Source organism: Carassius gibelio, chromosome B2 (genome assembly GCF_023724105.1).
Source record: "Carassius gibelio isolate Cgi1373 ecotype wild population from Czech Republic chromosome B2, carGib1.2-hapl.c, whole genome shotgun sequence".
NCBI classification, from domain to species: Eukaryota; Metazoa; Chordata; class Actinopteri; order Cypriniformes; family Cyprinidae; genus Carassius; species Carassius gibelio.
The window spans coordinates 20,267,999-20,280,517 of record NC_068397.1 but is presented as its reverse complement, the minus strand read 5'-3'; the positions used below and the strand labels follow the sequence as shown (position 1 = coordinate 20,280,517).

General features: G+C 42.5%; 1 protein-coding gene across 8 annotated transcripts in view; it reads right to left on the bottom strand.

Moving 5' to 3' along the window:
- The window catches only part of rnf220a (ring finger protein 220a), a 122,714-nt gene that overhangs the window by 72,830 nt on the left and 37,365 nt on the right, over positions 1-12,519 (bottom strand). The window lies entirely within an intron of this gene.

The window sequence follows — 12,519 nt, the reverse complement described above, 5'->3', positions numbered from 1 at the left end:
TCCTCGAGACAAAGACAAAGGCCCCAATTTGTCACGTCATGTCCAGCTGTTGACTGGGAAGACCCCTCAGCCAGTGAAAGCAGCACAAGCTGGGGGAGCCAAATGGCTTTTTCCCCTTTCTGTGGGAATGTTTGTCCAAGGAAACAATGCCACCTCGATGGGGCAGGGTGGGGGGTACTCCCAGGGGGGTATGCGCCTAGTTCCTTGGGCTTTAACCCTTTTAGGGAGAGCTGTCCACCTTGAAAAGGCCATTGAGCTGCTGCTGGGTGGCAGAATAGCATCATTGAGCTTCACTAACCTCACTGTTAGTGCCAGGACACTGATAGTGGTGATGCCTCACATAGATTTACTGCCGGATAGTGGGTTTGTTCTCTTTCCCTGAAGGGACTAGATCAGGAGAGAGTCCCAGGCTCCAATACTTAGCAGTGAGGGGAGTGAGAGGGCCAGGAACCACTTAATGAAGAATGTATAATAAACTCCCTCCCCAAAGCGTCTCCATGGGCTACCCTATGATACAACAGTCACTGCTAATTGAGTAAAAAATTGGCGGTTGCTTGACCCTTCTAAACTAATGGCACCTGCAACCAATTTAGGAGATGATTAATTGATATTCATGTGACATATAGGTTGACCCCCTCAAACCTAGTCTTGGGAAACCTCTCAATCCAGATTCAGTGCATACATGCATTAATCTGACCCCCTACCAGGGTTTGTGGGGGGACGTCTTTGACCGTACATTAAACTCACGACATGTAGCACTTCAAGCCAACACCTATAATCAGTGCATCAAAAAGAAATCTCATATTGAACACAACAAGGCTCATCAAACATGTCGGGCCATCTGATGGTTTCTCTCTTGACACATTGTCCTTCTAGGAAAAAAATAAGGTGGAGTAGCTGTTCCTCACTCTCCTTTTAATGTGCTCCACAATTATAGCTGTCACAGCACAAGCCTCGGCATAGTTCGTTTCATTACCACCCTCCCTTCCCCTTTCAGTGTGTGAAATATGGAGGCAGGGAACAAACCTTCTGTCATAAATACCCTCTCTATGAGAGCCATCAGAGAACAGGGATATGGGGGAAAGTTGCCAGTGGGGGGGGGGGGGGGGGTGAATGCTTCTCATAAATTATTTGGGTGTGCAATAATATTTGCTTTGTGGAACGGGCCCCCAGTGGAGCATTTGAACTTCAGGAGCATCTATACTATCATAAGGAGGCTGAGGAGAAGAAAGGAGAGGCAGAATGACCTCAACGAGCTTACCAGACATTGTCTTGTGCACCCCAAACCCTAAACCAATTGACCATCCGCTGGCTTGCACTAGAGTACTTAATCTCCTCACCCTGACTATCTCTAGGCAGAGCCCACTGTGCATCTCCTGTGCCTGATCTAAAGACACCAATATGCCAATAATCTCTCTAGCCAATATCTCAGGCTGCCTGTGCAAATGAACAAAAGGAAGGTGTTATAGATCCTGCATCTCTCTGTTCTCCCTAAGTCAGGTCACATGGCAAATCAGGCACAAGGGCAACGTGTAGCTAAGATCCCAATTCCAACTGACACTTTTGGGCTACATGGGTCAAAGGCCAGCATGTCCATTATGGAAAACCAATTCTCCCTGCCAACTTTCTGCTTTCATCTGGGTTTATTGGCGGGGTTTGAAGCTCTCAGAATGCACAGGCTAAAATTTACCAAGAAAGCACGAACAAATCTAACCAAATTTATTTCCTGAGCAATATAGTCATGCCAAGAATAACCACGTTTATTCATGGCACTCACAAGGAAGCTTTACTAGGATTACTGGTGCAGACGCCTTCAGCTGGATGCACAAAAAATGGCTAACTCATAAACAGCAGGTCATAATGCCATGCATATTCTGTCACGCTCAACCCCACGGCATTTTAATTCACAGGAAATGGCACATATTGGGCATACTCTGTGACTGATTGGCACAGACACCAATGAGAGGGCCATATAAACAGGCAACACTCAGAAGCCGCTGGAGTGTGGGGGGTGGCGAATTGCTCCTCAGTACTCTGCTGTCTTCCCTGAGGACCCTGAGGAGTCATAATCAGCCCCTTGTAATACACTAGTACTTGTGTGGTCCCCTGGGCTCATTTGCATACTAATTACTGATTGCAAATGAGAGGGGGTGCCGATTATGTTCTGCCTGAGTCGCCGTGGTGGCAGAATATTCCGCTGATGCCACTAAGGAGCTTATCCAACACAGCAAGCCGAGCAGAGCAGGGCCCTCCCCTGATATACAACCCCTCATCAGTATTACAATTAAGGACATGAAAGACACATAAAACATTATATACTGCCAAAGTGTTGTTTTCGTACCAATTAACACAGCTACTGATTTACTATCAGAGAGGACCCAGATCTCCGAGGAACCCAGGAACATTTCTCACACACGTACATGACACATGAACACATGTGTCAAACACACACTGAGCTCAGTGTGGTGGCACAAGTGAAAGGTAACAATAGACTTAGGTTTTCTAATGGGAGGACCACATAACAGCCAGACTCAGATGGCAAATCATCGTATCATTCTGCACTGTTAACTGGTGTAACAAGCCTCACACATTGACGCACACACATACAGATATACTGTATAGGCTACCCGCAGTCATTCTTATATACCTGACACTATCTCTGCCATGCCCTTTTCTTCCTTTATAACAGTTCTTTGTTTTTGTCACTCCTCAGACTTTCGTTGGTGTGAAAGAAGGATGAGGTGATTGTGTGTTTCATAGTTTAGCCAGATGGATAGTAGAGGTCAGGCAGTGAGGCTGTGTGTGTTCAGCCATGATTTTTTTTACCTCCTCTTTTCTTGCTGGCCACCAGGGGCCTGTTTTATAGATCTCTTTCACAGCTCTACTGATTTGCCTACAAAATACTGTGGGGGGTCTTTATTCTTAACTTTATAATAAAATATCTGATATCAGTGAAACAGAACACAAGCACATACACACACACAAACTAAAATATGTTACATGCAACATATTTCAACATCATTTTACAATAGTTACATTCAAGATACAATTTTTTTTTTAAATGTCCAAATGTCTTATAAAGCATAAAGATAAATAAGAACAGGGACACACTGGCACATATGGGGACTGTTAGTTACCTATTTCTCAGAATTAAGAAATCTATTTTAAGATTTAAGGATTTAAAATATATTTAATAGAAAACAAATCAAAATAGGTTCATTAAAACTATTTAAGAACTTTTTTTTTTTTTTTTGCGGTGTATAACATAAAAAAGCTAGCCTTTGGCTGGAGTTTTTTCTATCTCTTCCTGGCTTCCTTACTGTGGAGTAAGAAAGACTAAACAGGGCAGAACACCTAGCTAGCACGCTCTTCTTTCTCCTCTCAGCAGTGCTAATGGATCCTGTCCCCAGGCCTTCTTTAACTGGGGAATCAATCACATTGGGGCAGCCATTTCCAACCATTCTCACTCTCACTCAGTCTTAACCATTCCAAACAGCCCATTAACCTGCATTTAATCCCCACAATGTCTTCTGTGACCAAACTCTCACACACGTAGCATCCACAACAGCCAAACACATACGCATAAGCACAAGCACACACAACAGCAAATGCAGACACAATCACTCATTTTGACATTTTCTAAAAGCATTTTTTTTTAAATAGGCAGAGATTTGACAGATTCTGTTTTTCTGAATTACAAGTGAAAATTACATTACATTTATGGCAACAGATCTGTGGGAAACATCTCTGGCAGAGCACACGGCTCGTTGTTGCTTAGCTCCAAAATAAGGATTAAAAATTATTCCGAAATGAACATGGTTTTTAATAACACGGAGCTTGAGAAATATATATCTCATCACACAACCTCACGGAGGGCTGTGGAACGGCTAATAGACAGAAATGTGAGTGCAGGGATTTTAGTTTCAAGTCCTCAAACGTTCTCTGCGCACCGCTGGTGACACACATATCCTTCTCCGCACGAGTCCCGTTCATGAGTATTATATCAGGCCTAATTTTCCCCTCCATTCAGTCTGCTGCTATGCAGGGTTAACACGGATCTTTATCAGCAATCTCTCTCTTTTGCCGACACAGCTTCTCTCGCACACACATAAACCACACAGTTTGCCCTCAATCTTTGTAACGGTGTCATATACACATCCTCTTGCTCTCCTTCACTCTCTCTCACACAGAAAGACACAAATAATCAGTCTTTGTTTAACTCCCTGGTTTGGTAAGTGTGCTAAACACATCCTGACACTCACATACATTACAATCAGCCAATAATTCCACAAATCTGTGCCCATTACTCCCTATCTGCAAAACGTCAAGTCAGGTAATACGATTATCACGCTCAAATGAAATATTGAAGAACCCTGATGCAAGTAATGAATAGAGGTGTAGTGTGTGATGTGTTTGTACAAACATATACATTGGGATCCAAAAGTAAGAGATCACAAGTGAAAGTGCTTTTATTTCGCTTTTAAAAAAATGTATACATTATATTTTAGTATATCAATTACATTGTAATTGCACTGTAATTACATTAAGTGTTTTGGAATGTACTTTTCTTTGTTTTAAATGTATAAAGAAATCCCAAATCCTTGTGTTTACTAACAAATTTTCATTGAGGTCTCAGACGTTTGCAGTGATAAAGCAGATCGATCCTGGCAGTGTTAAAGATCTAAGACACATAAAAGAATTGTGAGGAAGGAGAGTGGTTAGAATGAATAGACGGATACTGGTAAGCTAAGTGCTGTTATCTGTTCTTATTGGAAAGGGTGAAGAGATTTGCACTTTACAAAGGAGTAAGCACAGCTGTGACCTCACTTGCTCCAGGGTAGTCCTAGCTACACTCCTGGTATGAGGACGTATTTGTGTGGAGATGCGGGAATTTTCAATGTGAGCTTTATATTCTTTAAATATAAACTAGCCCTTAAGCAGTTTTAGTAAGAAAGCTTAAAAAACCATGCATTCTGTTACAAACATTTTACAATTATTTTATCTTAAAAGGCATATTTTTAAAAGAAACAATGAGAACAAATGTAGGATGGAACTTGAATTGAGATCAAATGTAACTTGCTAAAATGGTAGCTAAATATTAACCTGCATGGAGACGTCTGTGGGAAAGTAAAGTCATTTTAGAGAAAAAGAGAGTTGCTACATTTTGCTTAATTTTATACAGCCAAACTATTTTTCTTTCATCCACCGATGAACCATTTACAATTAGACCAGAAATGTTCATTGAGTAAATGGTAAATTAATTTAATGACAAGTGAAAAAATATGTTTCTTCTTAACGTTTTTTCTGTCTTCCTATCGCTCATGTCTTATTATGTGAAATGTTGTAGATTTCCGGACGTGCTCCAGGGATGGGAGGGCTCATCCTAGCCCACCCACTTCCCCTGTCCTCTCGTCCGTTGTTCATAAAAATGCTGGCTCTTCCGGAAAGTAATGAAGGTTTACAGCTCAGCACAACCTGCTAATTACCCTGACTAACTACCAACCCCAGACACCTGTCTGTCTGCATGGGCTTAAGATACAACCCAGCTGAAACAACACCGGGCCCTATAAAACAGTCAGCTGTGTCTGCATCATATATATATATATATATATATATATATATATATATATATATATATATATATATATATATATATGGTATATATACTGTATATGCAAACCTAAATAAAATTGATTATTACCAAGAAAAAGAAGCAAAGATAAAATCTTTAAAAATTACAATTTAAAAATCTGAAATTAAATGTATAGACTGAAAATGTACAGACAAAAAATGACATTTACAGATCACCACCTCCTTGAGAGAAACACCTTGTTCTTGACCTCATACTAACCTTTTCTAGAGCAGCAAGGTAAAGACACAGGTTTTCAGGAAGCTAGGATAGCTCTCGAACCACTGAGGTGTATTCAAGCAGTCCCCAAGCTTACCCCTGTAGACCACTTGAGGACTGAAGCCCACCACCACCTAACAGCCCTACACAGACCAATAAATCCCTCTTCATAAACAACGGCTGTGAGGGAAAGAGAGAGTGGGGGGCAAAGAATGATGAAAGAAGAAAAAAGTCAAAGACAAAGACAACATGTAAAAGAGAGAAAGTCAGCCAATAGCTTTCAATGACGAGAATGTTGAATTTATCTGTAGGTGTGCGAGGTTCAGGTCCGCTCTGCAGTGCCGTGTCTGCTGTCTGATTCAGGCTCGATGGGTCATTAGGGGCTGACCATTTACTACGGCATCACGACTCATTAGAGTGGGGAGGGAGCACAGAGGAAGGAAAGGCTAAAATGACTATCCCAGATGGGACAGGTCAAACAGGAAATGCTCATGGGGTCAAAAAAGACCAAACCAAATACAAACAAATATAGCTAGAATGCTCCTCACTTCACCTTAAAAAAAAAAAAACCTGAGTCAATAAGGAGACAATCAGGAGATAAGTTGTTCCAGTCATTTTGGGAAATTTGGGAAACTTCTAAAGAATTGGAGTTTATTAACTTGAAATATATTAAACGCAATCCCTGGTTTGCTTTCTGAGAGATGACCTAAGCCTTTGTGTCTTTGTGAGTCAGCCAGATGTGTTGGTGGAAAGTTCACTGCGTCCCTCCTCTCAAAAAAAAAAACAGATCATAATATTTGGAGAGGTGCTGTCATGTTGTGGTGATGGCATCACCACAAAACTACAATTACACTGTGGCCACATCACAGGGACATAATGGAAACATGGCTGCAGTTCGGCCCGGGCATTCTCCTCAGTTAGCCTGCTATACTGCAGGAGGAAATTGAGGCTGAGAGTGTGCCATAAAACATTCCATTACTGTATCTTCCGCCAAACCAGGACATAAATTTCTACAAATGCAGCTATTTTTCCTTTTTGGCTAAACAAATCTTGCAGCATCCAGGGACAGATTGCTCAACTTAAGACTAAAAAAAAAACAGAAAAGGGATATGGGAAAACATCTATTTACAACAAGGGAGACTTCCAATGCCTTCATTCCATTATCTTCATTGTGACTGTACATCAAGCTCTTTAGCTTTTCAACACTAACCTCGGAGATTCCTCAAGCTGAACTTTAAGAGTTTCTTAGGCTTGTGGGAGCTAGTGGTAGTCAGTGAGGCCTGCCGGCTGAGCCTTTGAAAGCAGCTGGCTTCTTACCGGAGCACAGAAGCTGTGTAAGAACTCCTCGACTATTAGTTTTACTGGTAAGGCAATCAGCCCTGGAGGCTTTGTTCAGGCGGCTCTACAGAATGTTTCCAATACTATAAAGCATGGAGCCCAAGGACAAGCCACCAGCACCCTGGCTCACACACACATACGGAGACACTGAACGGGCCTGAATGGGTATACAAGAGCCCAAACATCATGCAGTGATATCAACCCAAGCACAATCACGTTGACAGATGTGCAGATGAAGGCAACTCTGTCATCTACGCACACTTGCCCTGGCTGAACATGTGGGTCCTGTGCTCAAAAGCAGGGCATCCCTTTCCCCTTTCTTTAAGACTAGCTTTAGCACTGCATGTCCACTACTCAGTATTTGCTTGAATGATTTGTGGACTCCAGGGACTAGGGATGTGCCTTTTTGTAGTAAGCCAACAATCCAAACCCCCCTCTTCCCCCTCTCTTTTGAATGCTTTGAGTCTCTTCCCTGCTGTCTTTGAACTGAGATCAGAAAGAAACATTTTGGCACACATGATGCTGGTCGATCAGGTGCAGGGATAGCCTCCTTTTGAGTGGTCTGTTGTTTTAATAATGTAACCCCCCCTCCTTCTGAACCTTCGTCTTCCAGTGCTCTTCCTTGTACCTCTCCCGTGTCTCTCCTCTCCCTTTCAAAATCATTATGGCCCCCTTGGATTTCTTTCACCCCACGCCATGCAATTACTTCTTGTACAAAGAGAACAAAGTAAGGGTAGTTTGGGAACATGGGTCCAGAGGCTTCAGCTAGGAGAAGGGGGGAGCACTTAGGATCTCTGAGGGAGGGGGTCAGAGTCCACACTAACCCCAAAGCCTTCCCTGGGAACTCACGAGTGGAACCTCTTTTAGGGGATTAATCCCAGTCTGGGCTAAGATCTCTTTCCCTTCACCGGCACTTGAAGGAAACTCTTACTTATCAGGAAGTGATGATATAAAAGTCGATGGCTTGAGAAGTGACCTCGTAAAAACTCGAAGGAACAGAACTGCTCTGTGGCAAATTCTATAGCTTCTCTGAAATAACAAGTGCACCGCATCTTAAGGGTTCAGGAGGACAGATGGAATGAAGAGGAGGGTGTTTTTTTCTAAAGTCAAGGGAAAGGAGGTTGCAGAAGTGGTCTAATTGAATAGTGCCTGGTTTGTGATTCCTTGTCTTCAATTAAGGTGCCAAATTTCCACACTGAGAAAAACATAACTTTATTTTTACTCCTGACAAATGAAACCAAAATAATAATATGAAAAGGGAGGGGGGGGAGTGGGGGGAGGATATCCTGTTTAACTACCCCTTTTTTACACCTGTCAAGCCTTCCAAAGCCCCAGCTCTACTCTGTTTATCTGGGATAAAAAAAGACAGCTTTGATTGAGTAAATCAGAGAGTGAGATGTCGGCAAGCGAACGGAGGGCAGCAAAACAGCCGGTTTCAGCTCAGCGCTGCAATTTGGTGTAAATTTGACCTGAAAAACACAGGGTTTTTATTGTGCACTATCATATAGGCCCTGTCAAAGCACCTGCAATTATTGCCATTAGGCTTCCATCATGTCAGTGGCTGTGCCTCTTGAGCGGCCCACCCCCTTTCTCCAAGCCCTATAATCTGAACACACTTTTGCTCCATCAGGACGGCCCGAAGCAGGCAGATTGTTAAACCAGCTCCCATCACCCTCTCTCTCCCTCTCTTTCCAGCCGTCAGACAGGAGAGCGAGTGCTGGGTGCTAAGTCACAGTGTGCCGCTCTTTTCTTTTTCATTTGCCTCCATCCATTCCTGGCACTTCAGAAACTTTGACAGGCGTTTGGGGACCTGACTGATGTTTGTATTGTGTGCACTGAATTGAAAAGGAAATGGCCATTAAAGTATGGGAGATAGTGGTATGTGAGCAGGGTAGGAGGATGAGTGGCGAGGTGTCTGCGTGTTACTGTCCGAGTATTCTTCAACTATCCTCCAGACTGCATTTTAACATGCTTCGCTGGCACGACTCAGTTCACAGATACCGGATGAATTGTCCTGTGTATTAAATTTGTGAGTCCCCCATGGTCACCCAGAGAGATGAAAGAGCATAAGAACTTTCCTTCCGGATGATGTCATCCTCCACCCTGTCCACAAATGCCCCTCAACCCGAAAAGCCTTGTTTCTTCAACCTCCGCCTAGCTCTCTCTCCCTCCTCCTCTCGGCTCGCATCAGTACCCCAATACACACCCCAAATCCACCCAGTCACCCTCACACACATGCACCACTCAAGCTGGGCTTGATGCAGGGCGAGGGGGGGGGCAGAAGGACCACCACCTGTTACCGTTCTCTTAACCCTGGACCCATGCCCTCAGAAAACCGTGCTTAAATCGTTTGAACCTCTAAATGTTTTTTCTCATTTAGTCAAGTGATCATCACTAAAATTCTACAGGTGTAGTGAGTGTTATTCCAAACTATTTAACAAAAGTACTCTGTGAGTTGTCCCTTGTTAGATATGACTGAAGGAAACAGTTTCTTTCCAGAACTCTTACTTTTGTGAGAGTCAAAGCTTGAGCCAGCTGGCTAAGACGAGGGTCTCCTGGGGTCCAAGGCCGTTTGGCCAATGATCAGGAAAGGAGAGCTTTGTGTATGAGTACACACACTAACTCAGTGACAGTGCAGTCAGTGTGAATGGCTGCAGAGCAGCGAGCTTTCAGGTGTGCAGTGTGGAGAGTCTCCTGTGTGGATCATTAGGGCTATCGGAGGCACTGGAGTGGGATTAAGTGACTTTGAAAGGTAGCAGGCTCAAGCTGCAGACCCTGCCTGGTGGCCACTTAAAAGCAATAAGGTATCTGGCACTGTGATGTCTACCCAGCCAAGCAGGCTGATACTGTCTCACTGCTGCTGGGCTACTTTTTTCAACCATTTTTTAAGCATTTTCCTTTCTTTACTTCATATTTTTTCACATCCTTCCTATTTATTAAATGTATTCTTTCTTACCTTTATTTATTTCCTCATTCCTTTTATCTTTACCTTACTATCTGTACTTCCTATTTGTTTTCCTTTCATCCATTTATCTTTTTCCTTCTTTTTTCTGTCTTAATTCTTTATTTCCGTTCATTTTATTCATTCTTTCCGTCTGTTTCCTCTTTCATATTTTCATAATTTCATATTTTTTCCCTCTGTAATTTTCATTTGTTTTTTTCATCTTTTTCCTACTTCCTTTTCTTTCCAATATTTTATCTTACCTTGCTCCATCCTCTTATCATTCCATGCTTTCTTCTATCTTTCTTTCTTTCTTTCTCTCTTTCTTTCTTTCTACCCTTTTTTTCTTCTTCCTTTCTCCCTACCTCCATTTTCTTTCATCCGTTCCTATATATTTTTGTTGCCTCTTTCAGAGTACTGCTGAGCTTGCTTTGTTACACACAAACACATGTGCATACATGGGCAAAAAATGCACAAACACACACATCTGTGGGAGGCAAATGGAAAGAGAAAAGGAGACTGAATGGATGTGGGAGAAGGTTACATGGCCATTTGTCCCTAGAGGACCAGGGTCTTTTTTCTTCCTTCTGTTTTCTTTAATATAATGTATAAAGACACATAGCACAAAATCTATTTATTGTACACACGGTATATATTTAGTAGCTTGTGTGCTTTTATTTGTCATCAAAGAAAAAAAATATTGTAGAAAACACATTAATCTACTTCTTAACTACATTAATTAAACTAGTAAAATCTAAACATATCATCAGATAAATGTTTGCCTTAAACGATATGCAACAAATAAAATAGAAAATGTCCAATTATCAGGTCAGTTAAAACCTGCATTATGATAAAGGATTTCAAGACACTGTCTTTTGGGAAACAAAACTTTTCTAACAACGTAAAAACAAATGTACCTATGTACAAAGCTGTTTGGCTGGTCCAATGAATACAAACTTAGTCACAGATGGTTCATAAGAATTGGAGACAAATACTGTCTTGCTCACTCGCCCTCTCTCTCTCTCTCTCTCTCTCTCTCTCCCTTGAACAGACTTAAGAAAAATGCTGCAGTCAATGGTGTGGATAGGGCCGTGGAACACAAAGGGTCGGCCTCATCGCAGCTCTTTTCAGGACTGCGGGAGGATAATGTCCGTCCTCTGTTTTGTGTGTGCGTTTTCAGGGTCACAGAGGAGGGCACATTAAGCCAGTATCGCCAAGCTGGTCATTTCACTGCTACCCTTTCTCTGTCTCTTTCTCCCCTTCTTTCTTTTCTAATACACCACCAGGGTCTAATAGGCCTCTATTGCTGTGCGGACACGGGGGCTTTATTGAGACACTGGAGTGTTTAAAAACAAGAGAGGAAAGTGGCGGATGGGGTTATTGGTTAGCTACCTTACCTCTCTCTCTCTCTCAAAAAAAAAAAAACTATTATAATAAAATAAACTTTTTCTTTACTAGTGCATTTGGGAAGGAGAAGGGAAACAGTAGCTAGCAACTCTTTCCCCCACCCCCTCCTTCCCTGAACCCCCCCGCCAGGATGAAAGCTGCCTCCACTTTAAAGTGGATTAGAGGAGCAAAACACTGAAACAATAGGAGGTGAAAAATCAAATTAGGCTCTTAAACATCAAAAAGGGGCCTTGAACAGTTAAGCTTCCTCTCCTCTAATCTGTTTACTTTCAGTCAACTATATATTCACAATCACAAACGGTTTCTCCACAAGCTTGGCACTAAAATGCAAGTCTGTTCCTGTCACTGTAATGCTGTCTACACAAACAGAGGGCGAAAGGGCACGGCAAGTCTGTGTGGTTTAGTCTGAAGTGCTTTAAAATGATCACTTTTGAGAGGAAACTCTTGAGAGTCTGAAGGCTGCAGTGGGTAAATAGTTTGTCTTATTTCCGTCTGTTTTTCTTTCTTTGCCTCCTTATTTACTCTGTTTTTATTTCCCTCCATTCTCTAAATCTCTTTCTCACTCACCCATCTCTCTCTCTCTTCATCCAGGAGGGGTGATTTTCGGTAAAGAACACCCCAGCAGTGTTCCATGTTGCATTGTTCACGCTCTGCCTCCAATTTGCTTTCCACATTCTGCAGCCCCGTCCGAGACGTTACGCCGGCTTAAGAGACAAATCGCACACACAGAAAAAAAAGGGGGAAAAAATGGAGAGAGGAGAAAGGGCCAGCCCTTCACAGCAATGCAATTATCGCAGCATTTGATGCCGCCGGCTGCCGCTGCTGGCTTTTGTAGTGTGGCTTCTCCTCTTCTCTGTTTGCCCTGTACTTCACCAGCGCACCTAATAGCCATGGAAGCAGCGATTTTTACGGTACATGACATTAACATGGCTACACTCCCCAACAATGCCCACATTCAATAGGACTTAAAAAAGAGAGGTGGCTT